Below are 13,496 nucleotides of genomic sequence, written 5' to 3'. Positions count from 1 at the left end.
GCGTTATTGCGTTATTAATTACTGCCAAAAAAGTAACTTTGGCAGTAACTAATAATCAAACGCATTATTTCTAAAATTCAATAACTCATTTATAGTTACTAAACGATCCGTTTATTAGTTTATTTTACGTTATTTTCCAATCTCGGCTGAGCCACTGTGTTTACTTGGGGGAAGTGCAAGAGACAGGAGGAGAGTGAGCTGCTCTCTGTGGGCGTGTTTATTTATAACAGCAAGAACGCGCAAGACATCATGTCGGAACCTAGGGCAAGGTTCTTCACGTGGAAGTACGCTCACTACTTCTCCTTCGTTGAGCAGAAGGAGAAAAATGTTTATGTTAAATGCAACTTATGTCTTGGAACTAAGACCCTCTCTGCGGCCGCTAACAGCAATCTATTAAAGCATCCAGGCACGCAGCATGCGGCGGCGACGAAACTTGTTGCTAAAGCTAGCGGGTCAGGGACCGGCACAGATACCGACACAGATGTCACCTCACCCCGTGCACCTAAGCAACAGCGCCTGAGTTGTTCTTTTCAACGAGGGAGTGCTACTGCTAGCCAGGCTAAAGTTAATCAATCTCTTTGAAACATCTTAGTGTTTGTATAAATATAGACCATATTGCTTAGCAGAGTTCAGTTCAGTGATGAAAATGCATGTCAAGTAGTACAGAGCTTACAATGTTGACAGTTCTGAACTTTCTTTTGTAACTAAAAAGTTACTTTTCATAGTAATGCTTTACTTTTTGGTTTTAATAACTGAGTTAGTAACTGAGTTGCTTTTGAATTGCAGTAACTACTAACTATAACTAATTACTGTTTTGCAGTAACTAACACAACACTGATCATAAGTATCATAAGTATGAGTTCTTATCTCTAGAGCGGTCACCACTGGTGGTCCGCGGAGGTACTGCAGGTGGTCCGTGGAAAATTGCAAAATTAAATTAAAAAATGATAGTTTTTTTACAGTCATTTCTCAGGGAATTTCCATTAAGATTAAGAATATTTATATTGATATTTCAATTCATTAAAAATTCAATTATGTGTTTTAGTTTAGAAAACGGATGTGTGATGGCTAGCGTGTGGTGGCGCCAAGTCTCTGCAGTGACGCTCGAGCAGGCTCCCGAGTGTGTTAGCTAGAACCAGAACCACAACAACATGGATCGGTGGCTAAAAAGAAAAGAGGCCGTTGCCAATGATAATGAAGAAGAAGAAGCCAGTGACTCCGAGGAGGATACAGACCAGATTCTCATAAACCGGTAGATAAAAAGAAAAAGAAGGCTAACGTTAAAAGAAAGTACGACAAAAGCTACTTAGCTTACGGATTTACCTACACCGGCACAGAGCAAGAGCCATTGCCCGTTTGTGTGTGTTGCTACGTACAGCTGGCTAACGAAAGCATGAAGCCAGCCAACCTTCACAGGCGTCTGGAAACCAAGCATAAAGAATTGCTATCAAAGCCTCTTGTGTTATCAGTAGAATAGGCCTATACAGTAATTTGAAATGAGACACACGGAGATATGTTAACTCTGTTTAATGTGCTCTCACGGCCTGGTCTGAATGAAGGACGAGTCCAGAACGCCAAGGATCAGTATCACAACATACCAGTAGGTGGCACTGGGGGGCTATAATGTATGCAGCATACATTACAGACTGTATTTAGACATTTTTATTATGTTGTGGTCCACGAAAATTTTTCATGAAAAAAGGTAGTCCGCATACCCAGAAAGTTTGAAAACCCCTGCTCTAGAGCATCAGTTCTCTTCTTCTACAATCCATGATGTCTTGGCCTTTCCTTTCCCATCCCCCCTCAGCTTCACTAAATCTATGCTCCCTTATTTTCTCTGCTTCTCTTTCATCCACTGTGTGCACTGCAGAGTAATATGTCTTTACCTATTTCTGCCACACTTATCATCCTGATCTCTCCTTCCATTTCTCTGTCCTCCATGCTGCTGCATCAACCAATATCCAAACAAGCTGGACTGCAGATGGTTTCAACCAGAACAACCCATGATCCCATTTAGTTTATACACTCCCATGTAGGTAACAGTAGAAATCACAACCAAATCAGTCCATGTTCATACAATAAATCCTGCTGGCTCTGCACCCATTCTGCCACCTCATTAGCCTTGTTTAAAGTCATTTAAAAGCCCTTCACAAAGAAGGATGGCAGCATTGAACCAGCAACCTTCTGGTCACAAGCCCTTGTTTTAGCTTCAATTGATCTGAAGATTATTGAGGATGCAACTTACCTAAATAGAAAGGCCATTTGTGCCTTTCTGGGGTGTGCAAAAAAACAACGACAAAAACAAGATTCACATTAGAGTCGCTGTCCCTTCCCTTTCAATACAAAACTTATTCATGAATTAAAAAAAATCTCGTCATATTTACAGTCTTGTTTCAGCGTTGTTTCACATTTTCCTGACATATTTTTCAACTGCTAAACCTATAAATGGTGCCATGTTTAATCATTTCAACACTCAATAAAATGTTTACTGCAGCCAAATGAGAAAAGTAACTCAAAGCAGAATCAAATCTGCATTGAATTTAGTTTTTTAAATTGATGATGTCCAAGCAGCCCTCTGTTATCCTTTGCAGTGGAACAAAGGAACTTAAAATCCAGGGCAGGCCAGGCTACAGTCGTCTTCTACAGTGACAGTGAAGCATACTTGAGTGCCCTGAAAGTGGCAAAATAACAACAGCAAGCCAAGGGGCAAAAGCTGTGAGTGTGTACTTCGTATTGAAAGGGAAGGGGGAGTGTGTACAGGATACACAGGAAGTATGATAACCTATAGTACAAGGTACTAAGTGGAGAAGGGGTGGGGATTTATAAGCTAAGCTTTAGCTTATAAATCCCCACCCCTTCTACTCCTTTTCAAACATACAAAGGTTTTAATCAATTAGTGCTTCAAGTGAAATGTATTGTTCACATGTTTGAAATAAAGTATTCATTCATTCATGTATGTGACTCAAAAATCTCAAAAAGCTGCCACGCACTTAAATACCTTCCTCCCAGGATCATGTTATATGGCTTTATTCACATGTACACACTCACATCCGGTGGTGGAAGGTCAAAAGTTTCTCTTAAATAAAAAAATACAAATACAGGAATCTACTTTTTTTTTTTTCAATTTTCAAGCTATGTTGTGTGTAAGTAACGGTACAAAGGACAAATAATTGATAACTGGTGAACATGAAGGTATTTCAAACCTTCGCTTATTTTATAAACGTGAGAGACCCGAGACAGATTTAACCCTTAGGGACCCATCCATGCAAAGTGCATGACTGTAGACACACATTCTTCTCGCTCAAATATCTCTGAAATGGTTCAACGGAGATTGATCTCACTCATATCACGTGAAACTACACCGCTGCACCTTTCAAATGGTACCTATCACTTATTTTTGTGTTCAATAATTTGTTTGAAAATAATTCTTGAATTTGGCTGAATCTAATCATAAATGCAGTTTGCAAAAAGCTGTGCATTGATGTGCACTCCTTTTACTCTCGTCTAACTCACAAACCCTTAATCAGACAGATACGGCATGCATATCATATGAAATGGCAGAAACTGTGTTTTACAATGATATGACACATGCATGTGCATGGAATGTATTTTTAAAACTAGACTGATAAAAGACTGCAAAATAAGATGCCTTAAATGTTTATTCCAGTATTTAACTTGTACTTGTCAATCGCCATTAACACATTTACTTTAATTTGGCACAGAAAAGTTTTATATCCTCGCATTGGAGAAGCTGTACCGTGTAAATACTGAACAGCACTCCAACAAGCCAAAGGAAGTATTTAAATTGCACTGCTTTAGATAAGATAATGGAAATTATTCAGGGAAAGTAGATAACAAAAAAGCACCAGCATTATATCGACTTAGAGAGCTTTCACACATTCAAATCAGCAAAACATACAGAAAAACACTACACATCCACCCAAAGCAGGCCAGAGTTACATAACATGAGGAGACACATTCCAAGATCAGCGAGAGCAGCTGAACCCTGCGAGCCACCACTCCGAGCCAGCTTTCTTTCTTTAGTCATTACGTTGACTGGCGTTCTCTTTGATTTCATTCAGCGCTCTCTGACTTCAGCCACAGCCATTAGATTTGTATTTCTAGTAGCCTTATCACAGGTTTCCTCCCTCTTAAGTCACATACAAGCAATTTTAGTATTTTAAAGGTAGATTCACAAGCTTTTCTGATTTTTGGTTCAGTCCCTAAAATAAAATACCTGGCATGGCAACTTAATTTGCAAGATCACATGAGAATCCATGTTGCCAGGTTTCAAGCTGTACGCTTGTGTCCTCAAAGGTGGTTCAGCCAATTGGCTTCCTAAATAGACAGGCGTGTGGTTTAAATGTGACGACTGCCCGTTCAACTAGATGTTATGCTTGTGAATTTCAACATTTTTTTAGGTATATAAAAAAACTGTGGTTGCTGAATAGTGTATACACGAGATTACAGAGGTTGTAATAGATGTATGTAATCAGGCTATAAACAGATAAAAGCATAAAACGACTTGTTGTGATGTTGAAAAAAAATGTATGTGTGATATTTTTCACGCATACCATTAAGGCCAATGGAAAAAAATGTGCCCTCTCCTGAACGTGCTGTCCGACTCGTTCTCCACCTAAAACACTCACCGCTATTACCAGTGAAGCGGTGCGCCAGCAAGGGACTGGCTGGGAATCGGAAATATGACACATTGCTTGGCCGGTCACCGCTCAGGGCTGGTCATGCGGAAAACCAGCCTATTCTGGTCACTGGTCAGACTATCAGGGGATCCCCGCAAAAATGTAAGCATTACCAGGAGGAATCCACCGAGCCAACAGTGTTAGCTGACTCAATGAAATACAACAGACATGCACGTTGTCCTCTGTACCATTAGAGCAGCCAAGTATTTCTTTAAGCAGAGGGAAATACCTTGAGCACTGGTCTCAGAGACTCAATAGTTTAATGCTACATAGGAGCAATATTCCTCTGCTTGCTTCTACCTATCCAGTGAGTATTTTTGACTCCAGATTGCTTTCCACATGAATGGTATAATATACCCATCATTTAAAAAAACAACAACAACCCTGAAACGGATGACATAAACACGTACTCTAAAAGCACGTGATAGGAACACATAAATCAAGAGACGACGACCAAAGCAATTCAATCTGAGCAAGTTTACAAAACCAGTGGGCAGTTGGAAATTATCTCTGTGTGAAGGATTGACTTGGTCTGCATCACAGCCGGAACATGGCATGGCACTTCCCAGTGGAAATTAGAGGTCAAATGTGGAAATTCTTCTCTGTGTGTAATGAGGATATAAACCTTGCAATTGCAAGTCCAAAAATAAACATCAAACCTAACCAGACAGTTAGTTGAGTCTACCCTGTGTGATGGAGCTAAAAACGGGAAAGTGGTTAAAACGAGTGTGTCGAGCAAACATACTAGAAGGCAGAGCTCCTAGCCAAGAACTAGACCCCTCTCTCCTCTCCTATCCTTTACTGGCTACTGCATTCAACTGCTTTTATTTGATAAGTGAAATAGTCACAGACACAGCTGGATATAGGACAACTCATTTTCAGATGAATTTTATTTGTTCCTCTGTTAAAGAAGAGAGCACTTTATTTATTTATGTATTTTTTTAGGGTTTAAAGTTAGAAAAGATCCAGTAACCTCATGAAATTTGGAGGAAACTTTAATTACAAGTAATATTTTCTGTTATGAACAGCACGGTGGTGCAGTGGTCAGCACTGTCGCCCCACAGCAAGAAGGTTCCTGATTCAAGCTGGCACGGGTACAGGATCTTTCTGTGTGGAGTCTGCATGTTCTCCCTGTGCCTGCGTGGGTTCTCTCCAGGTACTCCGGCTTCCTCCCATGTAAAGTGGGGACGAGGCTGATTGGATACTGCAAAATGACCGAAGCCGTGGCTGTGAGTGTGAATGGTTGTCTGTCTCTATGTGCTGGCCCTGCGATGGACTGGTGACCTGTCCAGGGTGAACCCTGCAAAACCCCATTACAAATGCCTCAAGCTGTGGTGGCTCATCAAATCCACAAATGAAGAGCTGTGGAGGATAACAGACCAGGACAGCATAGCTACCACCATCAAAAGGAGAAACTGGAACTGGATAAGGCATACCCTGAAGGAGGACTCAAACAACACCACTGGACAGGCCTTAGACTACAACCCGCAGGGGAAGAGGAAACCCAGTAGGCCGAGAAACACCTGGAGACGTTGCACGCTCCAAGACCGTAAGAACATCGAAGTGAGCTGGCAAGAAGCAAAGGTCCTGGCCCAGAAGAGAGTGAGATGGAGAGCTCTGGTGGACGCCCCATGCCCATCATGGGGGAAAGAGGATTAAGTCAACTAAGTCAAAATTCAAGTTTGCCTACAAGAACAAGTCATAATTTGGCACTCATTTAAAACAACCTTTTGTACTTTTTCTTACACTGATATCTACTACATCAGGGATGGGTACCAAAGACTGGTACTAATTGTTACTGATTATGTCTGTACTCAAGTACCAACAGGTTCCTTGCCAAACGTACGTACGTTGTAAGTGTGAGCACAGACATTAGGAGAGAGGAGATTGATCAAACCATCTTTTTTTCACCTGCACACGTCATCACTGGCTTGATATGAGGCTCTCAGAAAACAGCCAAATTACCCAACATGCCACACATTTGACCTGCGCTGCACCACTGACAAAAACAATGATGTAATACTTCAATTTTGTTGAAATACCTAACGAATATTCCAACATTCAAAACATTCCTACCCATCCCTAACATTTTTATCGGAACTTGAATAGGTCGTGTCGCACATATGTCATACAAGGCATTGAGTGTCCCAATTTGTGGCAAAAATAAAACAAACTTTAGAGCATAATATTGAGAATATTGATAATTACTGATATCATTAAGCAGTATCGGTATTGATATTAGTACAAATAAAATCCAAACGTTACCCATCTCTACTGTACACACACAGAAACCAGCATCTTAGCAGTCCTTGACCTATGAATCAACTTAATGCCTTGGAAACTTCAGTTTTTAAACAACTATAATATTAACTAAGATAATATTGAGACCTAACTAGCGCCAGGTAGGGATTTTCTTGAAAGTAAGTAAGCAAAAAATCTTTAAGGATAAATGGCACTTCTTTAGAGAGAGGACAGAGCAAAATGAGTCTACATAAGAGGAGGAAGATGGCTGAACGCTCTTCACCTCTACTGTCCTCCTAAGATCATTATATCACAATATACTTATCATCATATGCTGTTAAAAAGGACAATGAAAGATTTTAATCACATATTTCTGATCATTAGTATATGATTGATGATGTTTTTGCACATATATTGCAGCAGACAACTTTAATCACCACTGATAACAGGATCTCCATCCTCAATCTATGATATAATGCATGAACCTCTAGCCACCAAACAGCATTAGGAATTAAGACCGCTTAACCTTCAAATTAAAAGCCTGGGGGTCAAACAGGCAGCGTCAGCAAATCTAGGCATTAAATCTGAGTTGTGAGTTCCATTGTGCCAAAGAAGCACATATTTACAGTTTGTTGATATTATCTGAATGATGATTTAGCAACCAAGTTGAGTTTGTTCGTTAACTTTTAATAATCCCCAACAATTACGCAACTTAGCTTTTATTTGAAGGATTCCAACGGAAGTCCTATTCCTTCATTAGGACACACTTGACAACGGTTGTTTCTCGTAATGCGGGATCAATATGGTGATACATCGGTTTACAGGCCACTGCTGTGCCAGTGATGAAGCATAACGTTTTATCAAGTCAGAACACATATCCTTTATTTGTCAAAAAGCTCTATACATGAATTCCACTGCGTTTTTGACTCAGATAAACACGATCAAACCCATCCCTTTGCACCCTTTGTGGCACTGCGTTAAAAAAAAAAAAACAACGCCGCCAACAAAGCTAGCAAGCGTCTGTCCTCCAAACATCGCCACTCGATCCAGCGTTCGACAACAATGACCTTACGATAGGGATTAAATAAAATGCGACAACATAAAAAATGAAGCTTCGTCTGTCCCGTTGTGACCGACCGAGGCATCATTTTTCAGCCTCCGATGCGACGTTGCTGAACCGAGCCTTTTCTCCTTGGCCCGTTGTTTTTTCTTCTTCTATAAATATATCGAATAACATTACATCACCAAAATCAAGATCGATCACACTCACCTTGTTGGTCATGGACATCAGTGGGTCTGTTTTCAATGTAAAATGTGTAGAAAACTGTAGGCCGGTGTGTTACTGCTGGTTCCAGTCCAATGGGAAAGTGTTTGTAAGCGACGACTGACTGCAGGACACACAACGGAGTTGCATCCCAGGATGGGCGGGGCCGACCGGGGCGGAGGAGCGCGTAACGTCAGCCTGAGGTCACAGCTTGGTCCCAGACTGATTATCTAACCTTGGCTCAGCCGACTGGCGAGTCCCTATCCCTGGCATCCAAAATTATGGAGCCCAGGGGAAGCTATTGTGTTGTTGGGTTTATTTTGGATGACACACAGAGAATTATTATTTATGTATTTCGGGTTCACAAAATGTGACTTGTTTCCTCAATTTGATTCATTTATGGTTACGAGATGTAAGTTTTCCAACAGTGTGAAAATATTTTATATCTGTTCAAAATAATGAATATTTTGACGCCACGAGTTATAACTTTTTTTTTTTTACCTCAAATTAGCTGTTTTGGTTTCACAAGTTATTATGTGTGAAACTATAACTATACTATTCTATAACTATTACTATATTTAATGGCCTATTTATTTATGGCCACCAGATGCAACTTGTTAACTAAATTTAATGAAGTTAAATTGATGTAAATTGCTCTCTTAGTTAGATAAATTTGTGGTCACATAAATTTAACTTGTTCAAAAATATAAAATAACTAAATTGAAGGAACAACTTTTATTGTCTGGCATCAAAATAACTAAGTTGGGATTGATAAACTACATCTTGTTTAATTCTCTTTCTCTCTAACACCTCTGTATCATCATGATAATGGGATAGGATGATGATGATAATAGGATGAAAAAATAAGAATCCTTTTAGGCCTGTTGTCCTCATTCAGGGATACTTCCTCTGCCATCTAGTGGTCACAGTAGCACAATACCAAAAAAAAAACAAAAAAAAAGATGGCTGCAATCTCAGGCGGCACGATGGTGCAGTGATTAGCACTGTCCACCCAAAGGATAAAGGTTCTGGGCATGGGGTCTTTCTGTGTGAGTCTCCATGTTCTCCCTGTTCCTGTGTGGGTTCTCTCTGGTACTCCAGCTTCTTCCCAAAGTCCAAAGACATCAAGAGGGGACGAGGCTGATTGATACTCTAAATCAGGGGTGGGCAATCATGTGCCATGGAGGGCCGTGCGTATGCAGGTTTTCCTTCCAACCAAACACTTTAACAGGTGATTCCACTGATGAACACACCCTCAGCCACAGAAGAGTGTTAATCAGTGGAATCACCTGTTAAAGTGTTTGGTTGGAAGGAAAACCTGCATACACATGGCCCTCCATGGCACATGATTGCCCACCCCTGCTCTAAATTGACCGTAGGTGTGACTGTGAGTGTGAATGGTTGTCTGTCTCTATGTGTTGGTCCTGTGATAGACTGGCGACCAGTCCGCGGTGAACCCGGCCTCTCGCTCCAGGGCACCTGGGTTAGGCTTCAGGCCTCCCCCCCGGATTTTGCAAAACAAGCTTTTGTTAGCCACAAAGCGCATGTTGGAGTTGACCTCGGTAGCAAAGGTAGCAAATTTTAAAAACAAAACTGCAAATGCAACAAAATGCTTCCAAGGTGATTTCAAACTGAAAAGTGTACAAGGGGAAAATAATAGTAAGATATTTATTTATACTTAAATGTATTTATCTTGAAATGGCACACAATTTTGACATTTTTTTTATTAAGAGTTACAAGCTACAATACTGCTAAACTGGAAGTACTTGTCAGGGTTGTCATTGGGACTTTTCCCGTGTTAAAAATGAAACAGCATCAGTCTACTTGTGGTACAATTTTGCTTCAATTTTTATTTTTTTTTTTTAATGTACTGGGCACATACCACTCTCGGGAGTAGAGGGATTGCTAAATGGAATTGTAGGAAACATTGACATGATGCATCGAGGGGGAATAAAGCGACCAGTACAGATTGCCAGCCACTACAGTTCAGAAGGAAACCCAAAAACAGTATACCATTATATCCTCTAGACTGGTGTCCAGAAATTTGTTCACCCAAATGACACAGTAGGTCATAGGTGAGTGACAGAATTTTTAGTTAAGACTGACCTGGGTCAAACTGAGCGACTGTGACTTATTGACATATTTGACTATGGACAGTGATCGTAGTCTCCATCATAACCTTGGTTAACACAGAAAATGGCACGTTTATATTAGCCTTGTCAAAGTTAGCTCCGCTACACAAAGACAGAGAATAAAAGGTAAAGATCACTTTTCTATGAGGGGAATTTTTCTTTCACAATTAAGATTGCTGTCCATCAGATACAACAGAATCTGATCAGGAAAGTAGGAGTGCCTCCGACAGTGATCATAAGAGCAGGGGTGATATTGACAGAGCCACAACACCTTCCACGTGTATGTACAGATCCAATTCAACAACTCGCAAGTAAATCCTCTGATGAGTACGACATTGAATCCCCAAACAATTGAAAAGCAAATAAGGATAAGCCATGTATGCATACATGTATACATACATACATACATACATGATGAAAATATTTGATGTGATTGAATTTTGATAGTCTTCATTTAGAGAATCCGAAGTTACATCCTGTTAAGTCATAAGGGAAAAACTGGTCCAAAATTTAAAAGGTAGGAACAAATATTTTATTGCATACCAGTACATTTTTACCTCCTGTCTCTCACAGTACAAGATGTCATACATAGGGAAATCTGAGAAAGTAGGAGGATACCACAGTGTGTTTCAACACAGCAAACATTGACCCTGATGAAGGGTATCTATTGTTGCAGTACTAAAATGATGTAACTTTCTTGATCTTATAATGTCAAGAGAAGGGCAGCACAATGGTGCAGTGGTTAGCATTGTTACCTCATAGCAAGAAGGTTCTGGGTTTGAGCCCAGGGCTTTTCTTTGTGGAGTTTGCATGTTGTCCCTGTGCCTGCATGGGTTCTCTCCAGGTACTCCCACAGTGCAAAGACATGCAAGTTAGGTTAATTGGTGACTCTGAGGTGACCGTAGGTGTGACTGTGAGTGATATTGTTTGTTTGTCTGTCTCTATGTGCTGTCCCTGCGATGGACTGGTGACCTGTCCAGGGTGAACACCTCTCGCTCAAAGTTAGCTGGGATAGGCTCCAGCCCCCCAACCCTTAATACAGAAAATGGATGGCTGGATAATGACAAGGTAAACATAGTAGATAGACCTTAGTGCCATGTTTCCTTTGACCTATTTTTTGTGGAATGAAATATTTAATCCTGTCAGGTTACATATAAATAAAGGAACAGATGGTTACAAACCCCTCCTTGTCAACATTTATTGCTGTAAATGAATGTATATGTTTACCACACCAAAATGTTAACACTAGCTGACTTTACCACAAGTTAAAAGGCTCCTTATCGATTATTATCAGAGATTACAATTGTTACACCATGTTATAGAATTTTTTTAAGGCTATGCTTATATTGACGATTGGACATTATCATAGAGAGATCATTGAAGGGGCAGTATTGTGACATTATGATCATCTCTTGACATTATTCTGCTCATGGTAGAGTCATGCTGATGGGAACAATCATGCCCTGTATCTAACAGCAACTGATGTTCAAAAGCATGCTCAGGTTTTAAGTGGTGGTGTAATTTTGGATCTTTGCCATTAGGTGGCATAATCTGACAGGAAAATCAAGTCTGTTTTAAAACAGACCAGCCAGGGTGAACATTTGGAGAGAGAGCAGTTTGTATTTTTCACTGGATATGGTATTATTCATTAGAAAGCAGTTACAGAATGGCTGATTTTGACAGCCATAATATTAGCAATAAGACATTTACCAAATGCAGAAGATACCAATATCACATGTGCCACATGTTAAAAAATTGATTCCAGATATCCTAACCATTTTATGCACTTCTATCCTTAAAAATGACACATGTCTAGTCAATTGTCAAGTCAATTTTATTTATATAGCACCAAATCACAACCAAAGTTATCTCATGACACTTTACAGGTAGAGCAGGTCCAGCACCACACTCCTTCAATGAATCTACACCCAACAATTCTCCATCAGCAAGCACATCCTGCAACAGTGGGGATGAAAACCTTCCTTTTAACAGGCAGGAACGTCGAGCAGATCCAGGCTCAATGGGGACGGCTTTCTGCTTTGACCGGTTGGGGGGAAAGAGAGCAGGAGAGCGGGGCAGAGACAAAGACAGATAATGGAGGAAGACAGATATGCAGAGGGAAAGAGTGGGACAGAGATAAAGAGAGAGAGAAAGGAAGAGACTGATGGACAGACAGGGACGTGAGCAGGTGGAGCTACAGGTGGCAGCTTGAGCCTCCTCAGGTCTGCAGCCTCCTCCAGCAGCACCCGTGATCTGGAATAAGGGGAGCCTGAAGGCTACGGAGAAGGGGCATTACTTAAAAGATCCATGTATTCCCTTTGTGACAAAACCTTTCAAAATCAAAGGGAAAAGAATGGAATTATCTAAATCAAAACTTTTCATTTTCATTTCAAAGATTCATCTTTGGATACACACTGTATCACTACAGACTTACTTCATGTTCCTCAAGTACTGGGTTTCTCATTTTCTCAATTCTGACAGAGCATAAATTCTCCTACAGAGCAGATGGATTTTAAAAGTTTTCATCCTGATTATATTACTGACATGTCAAACATACTTGATGTTCATCTGTAGTACTAATAGGCAGCCATACCTGTTGTGTTGCCATGAACATTTTTTTATTGTGCCACAAGATGGCACACCGTAACATCACACTGGCTGTCTTAGAACCAATCTAGCAAATTTTTAAGGCAGTCAAGTGATAAGACAAGTGTGACCATCATGACCTTGACCTTTGACCACCAATATTTTTTCAGGTCAATCTGAGTTCCTCAAGGTGTCAAAAACATATCTTGTGTACAATAATAGGACATATTGTCAGTAAATCTGGACAGGCAGATGGACAACTGGAAAACATAATGCCTGAATATTTGAGTAAAAGTAAAAGTTTCACACGATATTTTAACTATGTAGGAAGGTTTGGAAGGAAGGTCAAGGAAGATTGGCTGCAAGCCCAACTGGATTGAATGAGGGTAGTTGGGTATAACTGGTGCCTAGACAAGCATTCATTTTTCATTCTGCAACCCATAGCTCAGGATCAATGTTTTAACTCTAATCTTGGATGTACAATAGGATGGCAAGGCAAGACAGTATTTTAATCACTTGTCCCATGGCACACGTTGAGAAAATATCCCACATTTTGTTCAGTGCTTGTTTTTT

At 40.3% G+C, this 13,496-nt stretch overlaps 1 protein-coding gene across 4 annotated transcripts in view; it reads right to left on the bottom strand.

The window, feature by feature from the left end:
• rusc2 (RUN and SH3 domain containing 2) overlaps positions 1–8,355 on the bottom strand; it is a 46,368-nt gene extending 38,013 nt beyond the window's left edge. For all 4 annotated transcript variants that reach the window (XM_086206933.1, XM_086206934.1, XM_086206935.1 and 1 more), the window contains exon 1: positions 8,212–8,355. The gene's annotated coding sequence lies outside the window, so the exon portion shown is untranslated. The remainder of the gene's footprint in view (positions 1–8,211) is intronic.
• Between the last annotated feature and the right edge of the window lie 5,141 nt (positions 8,356–13,496).

The sequence above is a fragment of the Aulostomus chinensis genome, chromosome 6 (assembly GCF_037954235.1).
Source record: "Aulostomus chinensis isolate RoL2024-O1b breed Wild chromosome 6, RoL_Achi_v1.0, whole genome shotgun sequence".
Taxonomy (NCBI): Eukaryota; Metazoa; Chordata; class Actinopteri; order Syngnathiformes; family Aulostomidae; genus Aulostomus; species Aulostomus chinensis.
Note: the sequence above shows the minus strand (reverse complement) of the source record. Positions and strands in the feature narration are given on the sequence as shown.